The 12,673-nt window shown below is 42.6% G+C and overlaps 1 protein-coding gene across 5 annotated transcripts in view; it reads right to left on the minus strand.

Annotated features, from left to right (window-relative positions):
• Positions 1 to 12,673, minus strand: part of shank3b (SH3 and multiple ankyrin repeat domains 3b) — an 88,137-nt gene that overhangs the window by 59,574 nt on the left and 15,890 nt on the right. The gene's annotated exons all lie outside the window — the stretch shown is intronic.

The following is a 12,673-nucleotide window of genomic DNA, read 5'->3' on the forward strand; positions in this document are numbered from 1 at the left end:
ACGTGAATCTTCCCTGTTTGGATCTTTTTACTGAGCTTCACTCTGAATTCTGTTTTCTAAATGTCTCTTATGTTTCAAGTGAGCTTTGAGCTGTGTTCTTTTAATGTTTCCTGCTTTAAAATCTGAGCTTTGAAACCTCAGACATCGGAGCGTCCTTGAAGGCACCAGCAGCGACAGTTTTCAAAACAGTCGCCGCTTTCAGGTGCTTTAAGCTGCGATTTAACTCTCCTGTAAAAGTCAATACCCCGAACACGTTTTAAACTGATTTTCTCAGCACGCTGAAATGAACTGTGGGTAATCAAGCGGTGCTAACAGGACGCAGAGCAGCAGCTCCTCGAAATGAATCACCTCCTTTCATTTACTACAGTAAAAGCCGGTAATTGCGGTGATATTTCAAGCCGGCGTCTCGGCCTGTGGAGGAATCCTCACCGACATGTCAGCTCTGAAATGTCACAGGACCAGATTATAAGACTCTGATTCATTCTCCATCGACACTCGCCACCATTCACAGTTACCCATCATGCACCAGGTGGAAGTTGTGGACAGTCCAACATGTCTACACATCTGAGATGTTTAGCAACTCTTTGCTTCCAAGTCTCATTAAATGTCAATTTGTCAAGATGCGGGGGGTGAACCCATGCAGAGAGCAAACAGAGTAGACAAGGCTGAGGCAGAAAAGGTGATTTAATTAGGTAGAAAATAAACTCAGGAGAATATGAGGGAGGGAGCTCAGGAAACTAACTAAGGAAGGGGTGATGGTGAGGGGGTGACGGGACCGGGAATCAGCGGGCCAGTCGACGTCCAGGGAGATGTGGGTTGTCGGGCAGGAGGTTCTGATTCCGGGAGGGAGGCACGGACCGGTTGTACTGGGTGGTGGGCAGGATGAGCACAGGTTTAGTGGAGTAGGAACCTTCCAAGGAGGGGGGAGAGATCCAGGTAGGGGTTTGGGGAGGACCAGGAGGGGATGTCTAGGTGGACAGGGGATCCGGGGTTCCAGAAGGCAGGACTGGGTCGGAGACACCAGGCAGCTGGGTCAGCGAGCTAGGCAGAGCAGAAAACACGGTTAGAGTCAGAACCTTTCCACAAGATAAAGTACAAGGTTTGGCTAGAGCAACTAACTGAAGAATCAGCGTTTACAATCTGGAAGGGTGTAGACTGTGTGACCAGCTTTTATTGTGAGGATGATGATGACCAGGTGTGCCTCACCGCAGCTGCCCAGACTTCTGTGGATGAGACTGATTAGAAATGGTTGGCAGCTGTGGAGGACAGCTCCACTGGAGACAGAGGGAAGGAGAGAGAAGAAAGAGGGGTCAGGTGGGGGCTGAGGAGGGGTGGAAGAAGGGGCCCTGACAGTAACCCGCCCGCACCCCCACATGGATGGAGTTCTCCATCTTCGGGTGCCCGCTGAGAGAGCACCGTTCCTGCTCCGGTATCCGAAGTGTCCACTTCCGCGACGAATTGTGACATGTTCTGGCTTAGACAGGTTGTAGAGCCGCCCGCTGGGTAGGACGGCTCCTTTCATGAGTTCGATGGTGCAGTCATAGGGTTAGAGTAGGGGGAGAGACAGGGCCCGCTCCTTATCAAAGACAGGAGCTGGGTCATGATATTCGGGGGGCACATTGGACAGATCTACGGGCTTAGACGAGGCAACTGGAACTGGATTACCAGGGGGTGGAGTGGAGTGCAAGCAGGAGCGGTGGCATTCGGGACTCCAAATCACAATCCGTCCCTGGGACCAGTCGATGTGGGGGTTATGGTGTTGGAGCCAGGGATAACCGAGGACGAGGGGAGTATGGAGGTTTGGGAACACACAGAATCATAGCTGCTCCTGATGGTTGCCGGATAGTAGGATGGGGCGGTCTGGAGACGGACCTGGGCCAACCGCCGACCATTCAGGGCTCGTGCAAACAATGGATTGGGGAGCAGCTCCGTGGGAATCTCCATCTGGGTGGCTAGTCTATGAAGCTCCCCTCCGCTCCTGAGTCCACGAGGACGGAGACAGTGAGCTGCTGGTTTCCCCAGGATAGCGTAGTAGGGACCCGTAGCTGTAGAAGGGGGGAGCACACAGAGGTCTGGCTCACCAGGATTCCCCCAGTCACTGGTGAGCCGAAGCTTTTCCCAGCTTGGCCGGGCAGCCTGCAGCATAATGGCTGGACTCCCCACAATAGAGGCAGGCGTCCCTCCTGCGGCATTCCACTTTCTCCTCCTCCGAGAGATGGGCCCGGCCAAGCTGCATAGGTCCCTCCTCAGACTGGGTAGGAGTCTGAATGGGGGGGTGGAGACCGGAGAGAAGAAGGTAGATGAGGAAGTGGATTGGCTCCTGGACTGAGACTACGCGGGCAGGGGCATGTCTGGGCAGGGGGGATGTGACTGGGAGGACTGGGGAACTCTGAAGCCTTTCTCCCGGCGGCACTCCCTGATACGGTTATCCAGGCGTATTGCCAGCTTGATCAGCGCATCCAAGTTGGTGGACTCATCCCTGGTTGCTAGCTCATCCTTGAGGGGCTCGTTGAGCCCTCTCTGGAATGCCTCCTGCAGGGCGGCATCATTCCAGCTGCTCACCACCGTGAGGGTCCAGAAGTCGACCGTGTATTCGGCTGCGCTTCGGACTGCCTGGCGCAGGGAATACAGCCGCCGTCCTGCGTCTCGTCCACGGACAGGATGGTCGAAGACCTCTTTCATCTCCTGGATGAAGGCGGGGAAGGAGTGGCAGAGGGGACTCTGTGTGGCCCAGACTGCCGATCCCCAGTCACGCGCCACCCCCATGAGGAGGCTTAGTATGTAGGCTATACGGCACCTGTCTCTGTTATAGGTAAGTGGCTGTAACTCAAATACTAACGATGTTTGCATTAAGAATGTGTGGTAGGGGATCCGGGGTTCCAGAAGGCAGGGCTGGGTCGACGAGCTAGGCAGAGCAGAGAACACGGTTAGAATCAGAATTTTTCCACAAGATAAAGTAAAAGGTTTGGCGAGAGCAACTAACTGAAGAATCAGCGTTTACAATCTGGCAGGGTGTAGACTGTGTGACCAGCTTTTATTGTGAGGATGATGATGACCAGGTGTGCCGCAGCTGCCCAGACTTCTGTGGATGAGACTGATTAGAAATGGTTGGCAGCTGTGGAGGACAGCTCCACTGGAGACGGAGGGAAGGAGAGAGAGAGAGAGAGAGAGAGAGAAGAAAGAGGGGTCAGGAGGGAACCCTGACAAACTTGGCTTTACTGGTGTGAACAATTACTACTGTCACGTGTCTTTATTTCCTGGTAGGTTCTCACAGGTTTCCTGCTAACTGAGAATTTCAAGATTTAGCGGCCACATTTTTTGTCATTTTATGTCAACAACGGTTTGTTTTGTCTACAGGTGACAGAACACCCCTGATTAGCGTAAAGCAGCCAATGTCTCAATTTTAGTCAGTTTGAGAAGCATTTAGCGTCTTGAGAAATGCAACACGGTGCTACCAGAAGTGCTTACCTAGACAGTTATTGGGAAGTGTTGAAAAGACAGATCCCACCAACACGAACCATAACAAAACAAAAATGACAAATTTGGACGATTAATGCAGTAACTACCAAACATTAGCAGGGTTTCCATCCAAATGTTGCACAAAGTTTGACCAAATTTTGATAAAATTCGTAAAATAAAAAGCAAACTACTAATGGTTAACTTCCACCACTGTTGTTGTGTGAACAGCAGGTGGCGCTAATTATCCAGTTTGTACCATTAAACCACTGCAGAAGAAGGAAAACCGTAGAGAACATTGTTTCATGTCTTCTCAGTGGTTGTTCAAGTCAGATGCTTCATGTCTGTCTTCATTTATTTAACGAGTCTGTTTCCGCTGCACTTTATCTCATTACGCTTTCATCAGCCTCCACTCAGGGTTTAAGTGTTTTAAGGTCATCACAGTACAAAGTTAATAAATCATACATGTGTTCTTGGCAGCTGCAGCTTCAGTTCCTGACTCCAGCTTTGAACGATTTGGAAACTCCGGAGGTCTTTCACAACAGAATGAGCGTCACAGATTTCTATTTGAACAGCTGTCAGCCTTTTGTCTCCGTTTTGAAGGTTAATCTGCCAAACAACAGCCAACAGCTCTAACTTAATGAGCTTTTATTTCAGGCGATGATGCATGAAAATGCTTTTTGGCTTCTTTCTGTCTTTCTTTCTTCCATTTCTGTGGCTTCTTTTGTCTCTGTTCACAACCTCAGAAACAGGTGAAGATTAAAAGAAAAGCAGGAACAGAAGCAGATGAGTGCTGAGTCAGATCTGCCGGGAAAGTGTTTAAACGCACAAAAAAGGGAGATTTCTGGGGTCTCAACCTGCTAATCACCAGCAGATAAACATCTCTGGCCTTCTTTCCCGGTGACCATCTTCCCTTTTGCAGCTGGAATGTTTTTTCTAAATGGCAGGAAGGTGATTCAGAGCGTCTGATTGGTGGATCTGAAGTGTTTTCTGAAGTGGAGGCTGGAAATCAAACCCAGCAGCTCTGATTGCTGAGGGAGGCGTCGCGGCAGGAACTGGACGGAGTCGGCCGCTAAATCAGACGGCGTTGTTATTTCAATAAGCAGAGATAACAGTAGGTGATATTACATTGACTCCTCTGTTTACACAGCAGAAAGAGTTCAGAAACAGCCGGAGAACAAACGCAGTGAAGGACATGACTGGACAAAAGGAAAGCGATAACACCACCAAGCTGTCCGACCAGGACGAAAAAATAAAGACGACAGAATAGTAGAAATGATAAACTAGGTTACTGAAATACCTCAAATACTAGCTTCCTAAAGACGTTTGAGCTCTCTGAAGCTTGGATTTCAAACTCAAGTGGAAGTTTTTGTGTCTTTTTGCGCCTCACTTTTGGTCATTTTATGCATCTTTGGCACTATTATGTGTCCTTGTGGAAGTACTTGTGAGATTTTAGCTTGACATACTAGGTTTTGTTCCAAGAAACTTACCGTTGACCCAAATTTGTGACTGTTAAAGCAAAAATATCTTGTTTTGCTGATTTCTTCAAAATTCAGAGAAACCCAACTAGAACTCGTTGGTAACTCTTTACAATCATCTTCCAACACGTTCATGCAGACGTTTTGCTTCCATCGCAGTCCAGAATCCTACAGCTTCACCTTCGATGGCACCACAGCAACAAATAATTATTATTGGACATTAATCCAGTTCAATGACCACATAAAAATAGAACAACAGAGGTTTGTTGTGTTGGTCTACATGGTGACTTTTACATTGCTGATGGAGGCGTTAGAAAGAAGACGACTGCTGTATGTTTGAAGCTTCCTAAAGACATTTGAGCTCTCTAAAGTTTGGATTTCCAACACAAGATGAAGTATTTGTCTTTTTGAATCTTGCTTTGGTCAGTTTACATATCTTTGGTACTATTTCGTATCCTTGTGGTCATTTCGTGGAAGTGTTTGTGGCATTTTTGCTTGACATATGAGGTACTTTCCAAGATAATTTAAAAAAAGATTCAATCGAACCACTTTCAGCAGGTTTTTTCTCACATTGAAATTTGTGGCTGTTGGAGCAACAATATCTGAGGAGCTATTCAAGAAAAAAAGTCTAAAAATGTCAGGTTTACTTGTTATAATGTTGATTTTGAATCTGTAATGTTGGACAAGCAGATTCGAAGGAGATGTTTGAAAATCCAAATTGAGCAGATGTTCTCAAACCTGCTCAATAAGTTACGAAATTTCAACAAAAATAACCTTTTTTTTAAATGTCTGTGTCCAAGTATTTCATATTAACAAGTATTTTATATGCTTAGTTTTGTGTTATTGTGACCTGTAGCTACATTTGATTCAGAAAATATCACAAATTGACGTCTGGATTATCAGTTTTCTGTTATTGTGAGCTGAAAGATGTGACTTTTAATGACGGCTTCATATTATTTTTCATATTTCAACTCCCCCTTAATCTGAGATTATTAAACTTTTTGTCCAATATCCCAGAGATCTAAATCAATGACATGATGAGAAATAACAGAGAAAATTTCAGGCTTTTATCTTTAATTGTTCCTCAGATATTGTTGTTCAAACAGACTTGAATTTAAAAGTGAGAAAAAACTGCTGAAAAGTGAGTCAAAGGGCAGTTTCTTTAAAAGAATAATACGTTGGAAAATACTGAAAATATCGAGGTAAAAACTCATTAATGTATTTTGAAATATTCATAATTTCTGCTATTTTAATTTCATGAAATATTGCAGATGGTCAAACAGAAATAGCTGAGAATGAGAAATTCCAAACTGATGTCATGATGAGTAATACTAGCGAATTTTTCAGGTTTTTAATCTTCAATAGTTTGAGTTGTTGTTGTTCAAACAGCCTCGAAATTCAATGTGAGAAAAAACCTGCTGAAAGTGAGTTGAAGGGCATTTTTTTTAAAAGAAAAATATGTTTGAAAGTATTTGATATATTGAGCTAAAATGTCATTTAAAACACTCATAGTTTAGGATGAAAAAAAAGTTTCATGAGAGAGACAGTCGATCAGAAGAATCCTGATGATTTAAGATGGAATAAAATCTAATCAATCTTCAACAGGATTGTTTGAGAATGGAATTTTTCTTGCATTTTTTCTTCTTTTTGTCGTCCGGCTCCTTCACCGTCATCTTTGTAGCACTCACTCTGCAATAGTCACTCTGTAAAACTTCATTGTTGGCCATCAAGATTCCCAACATGAACAAGACACCTGCAGTCACAATCAGTCACTTCCACATTACTGGACCTCCTCACCGTCAGTCACAACACCTGAACCAATCACCAGCAGTCTCTCTCCCACCTGGAATCCACCCCATTCCTTTGTTTGAAGCACATCAGCCTCATTCAGTCACACACAGCAGTAACTTGAACAACACGATCACTCCATACCACTCATCTCTGGAAACCACACCATCAAGGAGGAAGTGACTTCAGACTCTTGCTAAGCATGTTGAAAGCTGTCTACTATCATGCTAATGCTCATGCCAATGCTAACAGGCCTTCACCACTGGAACTGTGCTTCTGGATTTCTGGATGCCACCCACCTGAACCCATACAGGGCTTTGCAAAAGTTCTGTTACACTTGGTTTCATGATCTTTAGAGACGTTTACATGTCGGAGTGAAAAATTCCATTGAACAAACTGGAAGTTCTACCTTATAGGCAGGTGTCATTAATACAGATTTGTTCTCCGGTGAAATTGTATCAAGATGGAAGTCAAAAGAGTTGAGATATCTGCTCTCCTTCATGCTGGCCACAAGTCTGCTGAAAACCTGAAAGATCTTCACCATTCTTGAGCCTCTCCGCGACTCTGTGGACCAGCCCGATCTCACGAGGATTCGTGAAACTGTCACGTAAATTTTTGTTTCGGCTTCGTGCGCACCAACACGATTTCGTCATGTTTTTCGTGCCGCTCACCACGAAATGCACACCAATGTATTTTAAACGGCGGACTTTTCGTGCCACTCAGAACGTATTTCAAAAGAATGTGTATATTATATTTTTAATGTAAAACCGCGGCGAATCCAACGCTATATTTTGCATGACATCGTCCCTAAACATAACCCTAACCATAACCCTAACCATAACCTAACCATAACCTAACCATAATCCTAACCATAATCCTAACCATAACCTAACCATAACCTAACCATAAGCCGGTGGTACACTTACCAATTTGCATAGGAATTTCAAGAATGTCCGGCGGCCGGCGGCCGCAAACGCGATCACACAAGCAGTATACGCCGATGGACAGCTTAGATCGTCATGAATCCGCCGGTATAAACCACTTTCAGATGTGATTACCACAGCGAAAAACATTTCGTGGTGAGCGGCACGAAAAACATGACGAAATCGTGTTGGTGCGCACGAAACCGAAACTAAAACTTACGTGACAGTTTCACGAATCCCCGTGAGACCGGGTTGGGACGGTCATCCGGCTGACGTTCAGCTGTTTGGCTATATCAGACTTGCTGTGGCCAGCATGAAGGAGAGCAGATATCTCAACTCTTTTGACTTCCATCTTGATACAACTTCACCGGAGAACAAATCTGTATTAATGACACCTGCCTATGAGGTAGAACTTTCAGTTTGTTCAATGGAATTTTTCACTCCGACATGTAAACATCTCTAAAGATCATGAAACCGAGTGTAACAGAACTTTTGCAAAGCCCGGTACTGTGCTGAACGTTGGTGAGCAACAACTAATGGAAAATGTGATGAGCGACTGATGATGATGATGATGATGATGATGACGATGATGATGATGATAAAGCCTGTCTGCTGAACAGGTTAGGCTTCTATGGAGGATTTGAATTGATGGCGAGCTACCCTGGAACAAACTGGAAAACAGTTGGCTAGATTCACCCCTTCACCACCCACTCATTGGCAGGCCTCAAGCCTCACAGCTTCATCCCTTCCCCAAAGGTGTGGTAGGACTTGCTTGCTTAGATAGATTCGCTCTGTTTGGATTTGTTTTCATTTTGTTAGGATTTGTTCATGGACTTGTTTGACCAACACCATTGGCAACAGTGGAACCACGCTCACTTGAATTTAGAACTGTTGAACTGAACAACTGTCGCTTTTAATTGTCAAAAGTGCAGCTGGTGAATGTTTGATTTATTCTCACTACGATTTTCTGTCATTGTTTTGGCTTGATGTATTCAAGTATTTTTTGTTGATTATTTTTTAAAATGCATTGCCGGTAAAAACTCCTGTGTGCCTCACGTTCATTAATCTCACACAGCTCCCAGAGCCGAACCTTTACATAGCCTAGCCCTTTGCCCATCTAAAGGTAGCATAATTCCACCACAAGTGCTACATCTTCGTCTAAACAAACACGTCGTCAGACCTTCACACATCAGTAAGTAAAACATTTCTGCTGCGGCATCAAAAAGAAAAAGCTTCACTCTGCTGTAAATGTGAATGAGTCCTTCAGGTAACACTCAGCAGCTTCTATTGTCGCTCACAGCGGTTTGTTTTCCTGCACAGCGGCCGCTTACGTAATGCCTCCTCGGGTCGATCCTCGGGTTTCCTTCAGGACCCACCTCATCCAGGATGAGACTTTAGCTCCAGATTGCCACCCAGGAGGAGAAGGGGAAAAAAACTGGTGGAATTCTTGCTTGGTTGTGAGCAGCGGGATGCTCCTTCCTGAAATAACTCGGGGTCAACGGTTTGATCATTTCCCTCTTTTGTCCAGAGCGAAGCCGCCGTCCTCCCACACAGGCTGAACAATGCTGCAGATACCTTCGTCTTCTGGAAACAGGAGGGAGATCTAGACCGATTTAAACCCTGGAGAGGTTAGCCGACACGACGCCGAGGGACTGACTGCATCGTCTTACTGCAAATAGTCAGTTTTAAGGAATAAACCTAGAAGATGAGACCAGAAACGTCTCTTCACGTCAGCAATTTAACAGCGTCCAATCAGTATGAATGGATTTCAATAAAACTTTACATTAAGTTTTATTAAATTGAATTTTCATGTGTATAAATGTCTTTTCTTGGCTGAGAAGGAAGAAATGTCACAAATTTTAGTGGCAACATTCTGAGAATACAAAAGAGAACCCCCAATCAGAAGTCATTCCTGCCCTCTTTTTCATTTTTTCCTCTCTGGTTTTCATTTTTCACTGTAATATGAAGTTCCAGGCAAGATGACTTCAGACTTCTGTGATGCTTAATGACCTCCAACTTGACTCATAAACGAGCGACTAATGGATTCACATGCAGTAACGTCTACCGGATACCATTTGTACTAACGATTTATCGATTGTTGACTGATGACACTGCTATTTATCGCTCAAAACAATTGTGAAGAATCTGCAGCCTGGCGCTAACTGGTAAGCTACAACAGACCTCTTAAGCTTTGGACTTGTAGCCGACAAGCTTCTAAATTCAAAACAACCAACAGTCGCCAACCACAAATGAGAGAAGCTTCCGTTTAAAATCAAAGATCGAGTTATTTGACAAAAATATGCACTATTTTGACAGTAAATCTGCTGTCATTATTGAACATTTTCTGTGTGTTCAGGGACAAAAATCTTAAATGGGGATTGATGAAACCATTTCTTGAGTGTTAAAACTCATTCTTCACACTGAAAACAACCAACCAGATTTCTCTGGAGTCTTCAACCACTAAATCTGACCAGCTGTCCTGAAGATAATTCTATAAATACTGAACAACTTCCACTGAAAAGGCTTCAGATAAAGCTTGTACTAGGAAATCCTGTGGGAAAATTTCATCAGCTCCCAAAGTTTTGGTTAAAATTTGATCAGTGAGCTGCACTTGGATGTAGAAAAGTTCCGTGTAATCAGTGTCGACAGCAGGACGCTGATAAAAAGCCGAGACGTCCTTCCACTGTGGTCTTAATAATTCAGAAAGACTGAATGTTCCTCAGTGAGCGTCTGCGATTCCAGCTGACAACGATCACAGTCGGCCTGTTTTACACTCAGATCAGAATAAAGAATCAGCTCCTCGGCCTCAAGTGCAAATTCTCTGTTTCACAGGCAGGAAGTGGAAGAAACAGACCAGGAGCTGGAAGAGAGAAAAGCTCAGCGTTGAACTTTTACTTATTCCCACATGAATATGTCTACCTCACGACGAGAAAACTGGTTTAAACTCGAGTTCTGTGGTATTTATGGTCGGCAAAGGGTTAATAAAGTCAAGCACAAACAAGAGCTTCAACAGTTAATCAAAAAGTTTTCAATTATTAAATTATTCATCAACAATTTTTGAGTCATTTTTAAAAAGTTCTCTGTTTGCAGCTTTTAATATTAATGAATATTCTGGTTTCTTTATGCTACTATGACACTAAACTGAATATCTTCAGACAAAGGAAGACACCTGTCCTCTTGAAGTTCGGAAAAACTCTATACACCATTTCTTTTATTTTCTGACCTTTTACAGAAAAAATAAATTTATGAATTGAAAAGATATTCAACAGATTATTCAACGCAGAAAATGATCATTAGTTGCTGCTACATTTGGACCCAAATGAAATATTTTAGCGATTTTTGACTGGATTGTCATGAAAAATGATTATGTGTTCATTCATGACCACAAAAGGACTTAAAACAACCACAATAAGATTTATCTTTTTAAACTTTTGGAAACACAAATCGTCATTTTTCACCATTTTTAATATTTTACAGACCAAAAACTATGTAATTAATAAGATCGTACAATAATCATTATTTGCTGCTACATTTGGTCCAAACTGAAATATTTGAGCAGTTTTTGGATGAACTGTCCAGAAAACAGGTTTTGTGTTAATTTCTAACCATAAAAAGACACAACAACCACATATCAATGAATGTCCAAAAAAGTTCTTCTGACAGATCGATTAACTGGTGCCGTCGTGTCCAGGTGGAATGATTGATTGTTTTGTTCACAGTCCAAAGTTGTTCAGCTCAGGAGGAAAGAAACTAAAAAATATTCACATTTAGAAGCTGCAAACAGAGAATTTAGACGGCTGTCTGCAGGTTTTCTGGTGGATTAGCCGGTCTAATCAATCAGTAGTTCTACATCAACAGGCTTCCTGACTGGGAGTTCTCCTTCTAAACTGTTTAACGTTTACTGAGAGTTTACCTGGAGTCGACTCCTAACTAACTGAAGTAAAAGAAGTCATCTGTGTTTCTGCATTTCGTTTAAAAAGTTGAGTGTAAACTTTACAATCAGCAGCTCAGCAACAGCCAACACCTTCACTCTAAAATAACATCTAAAAATTCCTGAATGTCCAAAGACTTTTAACAAAACTCTTATGTAAATATGAATTAATTGTTATTCGTCTTCTTTGGGGTGATTGTGTTCCTTGGAAGTACTTCCATTAATCTGACTATAACACAATTTCTTTTTGTTATCTGGAAATTAATCTGTTTTAATGACTGGTCAGACTTCTTGACTGAAACTCACAGCTTTTAGTTTCAAGATTAGAACCACAGCAAAGAGAGTCAGAATGACTGGAAAACCACAGCACTGATGTAATTAAACAAAATGAGGACAATGAAGCCAAAAAAAAAAAGGTTTAAAACACTCAAAACCACTGCAAAGACAGTTTAGATGATTTCATAGAGACATAAAACAGCTGCAAAGAGAATCAGAATGACATAAAAGATTCAAAATGATGAAATACAAGATGACTACAAGGCTTAAATGGAGATAAACTAACTTCAAACAATCATGAAAAGACAATTCTTCTCTGGAATAATCAATTATCTGTTTTGCCTGTGAAAATATCAAAAATAATGAAAAATGTCCACTCTAGTTTCTAACATTCTGCTGAATAATTACCACAAAGAGACTCAAAACAACCAAGAACAGACATGAAATGACCAAAAACAATGAGAGCGCAACTAGAAAGATTAAACAAAAAAAACATAGAAAGAGACGCAAATACAACCAGAAAGAATCGAAATGACCAAAAAGAGACTCAACATTGTCACAAAAAGACTTGAAACAGCCACAAAAAGACTTGAAACAGCCAGAGAAAAGTTAAATAACTGCAGAAACACAATCCAAACTACCAAGAACCTTAAAATTACCACGGTCAGAGATGCAAAACAACAAAAAAAAGACACACAAAATGACCACAAATGGCCTCAAAACAATTGCAAAGACTTAAAACAACTACAAAAAGACACAATACAACCAAGAACAAACATAAAATGACCCCAACCATTGATAAAATGACCAAAAAAAGTCAG

This window comes from Acanthochromis polyacanthus, chromosome 1, assembly GCF_021347895.1.
Source record: "Acanthochromis polyacanthus isolate Apoly-LR-REF ecotype Palm Island chromosome 1, KAUST_Apoly_ChrSc, whole genome shotgun sequence".
NCBI classification, from domain to species: Eukaryota; Metazoa; Chordata; class Actinopteri; family Pomacentridae; genus Acanthochromis; species Acanthochromis polyacanthus.